Genomic DNA, 2,756 nt, shown 5'->3' with positions numbered 1-2,756 from the left:
TCCCATGGACTTCAGAAGTCCCTCAGTTATAGATTGACCCAAATTTTTGGTATTTGTAGAAAATACCAACTGTTTTCAGAAAACTGACTATTGTATCCTCCAGTATACCAGTTGTGGGAATGTGGTTAGTAAAATGAAAAAGGGTTTTCTCCTCAGGAACATGGATGTTTTAGCAAATTTCCTAGCAGTTTTTCTCTCAATTCTGAGGTGCAGATCCCTGGAGGAAAGCTTAGTATGTCCAAAAAAAAGGCAAACATTCAGAATTTTCTGGGTTGCTTTCATAGTAATCCGTTGGATATTTTTTTGTGTACAATTAGACATCTTGGCCTGTCAGTGACACTAAATGACAGCTCAAGTGGAATTAAAACTCTAGAGATGAGAAGCATTCACACGAAATTTCATGCAAATCTGAGGATTAGTCTTTGAAATCCTTTGTTGTTGGCAAAACAGTAGTAATGAGTTCTTCACTAAATCTTATCCCATTTCAAAGTGGAATCAGAGTTGGAAATGATCAAATCGCAACCAGTGCCTTTATTTGAGACCTCACTGGATGTTATTTGATGTTGCCGCTGCCTGTAGTAAACACAAACGCTCCACTTTTCCATATGTTCAAAACGCAAACACCTCCACCCTGTTAGGAGGAATAATGTTTCACTTTACTCACATTTTTTTATTGTGAAACTTCTGCAAGGAGTGTTGAGTTTCATTCGGAGGAACAATATAAGTGTCTAGCTGGAGACTAGTATGGCTGCACCTGAATAGAACAGATACAGTGAGATTAACGAGATCCTTGGCAGCAACCTCATATGAATACAAGTGACCCGATTAGACTAGATTCCACTTTGTCATTGCACAAAATAGAGACACTAAGACAACCAAATGCAGCTTAGCACCAAACTAAAAGTGCAAAAGCAGCAGTGAAGTGCATCATATACAGTATGTTATGGTTTAAACTAGGGGAGTCAAACTCATCTTAGTCCAGGTTCCACACTCAGCCCAGTTTGATCTCCAGTGGACCAGTAAAATCACAGCATAATAATAACCTATAAATAAACACAACTCCTGATTTTTCTTTAGTTTTAGTACAAAAAGTACGTTCTGAAAATGTTGACATTCAAGGAATTATCTTTTTTACAAAACATCATGAACAACCTGAAATCTCTGAAGAAAAATAAATTCAATTTCAGCAACATTCATCCTCAGTTTATCATTTCCACATTACAACTTCCAGATCACAGAGTGTCTACAAAGGAACACAACATTTAGTCATCTGGAACTGAACCAGAGAGGATTTTACTTTATGATCAAAGTGACAAAAGTAAGACAAAAAAAAAATACAAAATAACAACAAAAACAAGACAAAATGTTACAAAAATCAGACACAAAATGACAAAAATGAGAAACAAAACGCTAAAATTGAGAAACAAAGTCACAGAAAATTAAATGACACAAAACAAAAGAGACAAAAAATTAGACAAAAAGTTACAAAGCGACAAAAAAATGAACAAACGACAAAAACGAGACAAAAAATTGCACAAATGACTCAAATGAGACCAAAAATGACAAAAGCAAGAAACAAAACCACAAAAAATAGAGTAACGACACAAGCAAGAGGAAAAAAACCCTACAAAACGACAAAAATGATACAAAACATCGAATAAAGCAAAACATGAAATGACAAAAATAAGACAAAAAGACACAAGCGAGTTAAAAAGGAAACACAAAATGACAAAAACCAAAACGACAAAAATATGAGATAAACAACAAAAGTCAGGCAAAAAAACAAAAACAAGACAAAATATTACAAAAATGAGACTCAAAATGACAACAGCAATGAACAATCTAGTATTTTTTCTTTCTGATCAAAACAACTTGTCATGTTCTAGAAATGATTTTGAATTTATAGTTTTACTAATTTACAGATAAATTAATTTTTACACTTTACAAAATCGTCCCACTGGTCGGATTGGACCCTCTGGAGGGCCGGTTTTGGCCCGCGGGCCGCATGTTTGACACCCCTGGTTTAAACGGTATGGGCACACTAATATAGATGTGGAAATCATATAAAATATAGATAATCTAAATGTACACAATACATAGCAGCATGAACAGTATTAACAGTATGGATAGTATAAGAACAGTATTAACAGCCTTAACAGTATTAATGCTATGAGATGTATACAGGATTAACACTATAAACATTATAAGCAGTAATTCACCAGTTTACCACACTTGTAATTAAATCATCCGAGCCAGGATATTGTATTAAAACTCCAAAAGTAGCTGAAAATCTTGCGCTTTGTTACATTTTGAAGGTCAACAGATCTCCATCGGGGCCTGCAGTGATTAGCATTTGCTCGGCTGTGATTAACTTGTCAGGCTGACTGTGCAGGGTTGAGTGAGTGCCTAGTAGGCTATACGTCTTTGTATCTGCATGTCTGTGTGTTCTTGCTTTAGAGACTTTTGGCAGCTCCGTGGTAAGTGGGGAGAGTGTGAACTCAGTGACAGATGGCTCACTAGAAAAAACAGGACCCCCTCTGGTAGCCAATCAGGCTTCTTCACATCACATATAGCTTACTTGCACTTCTCAGTGAATTCAGCTGTTCTGAGTGAAGGAGGTTTTCAGCTTTATAGCACTAATTCTCTACAGTTCTTGAACGTTCTTACTACATACTGACAGGGTTACACTGATGGCCCCAGATTACCTTTTCTCAGTACCTGATGAGGACTAAGCTGCTTTTGCATAAAGACAGATG

The sequence above is a fragment of the Amphiprion ocellaris genome, chromosome 19, assembly GCF_022539595.1.
Source record: "Amphiprion ocellaris isolate individual 3 ecotype Okinawa chromosome 19, ASM2253959v1, whole genome shotgun sequence".
Classification (NCBI taxonomy): domain Eukaryota; kingdom Metazoa; phylum Chordata; class Actinopteri; family Pomacentridae; genus Amphiprion; species Amphiprion ocellaris.
Note: the sequence above shows the minus strand (reverse complement) of the source record.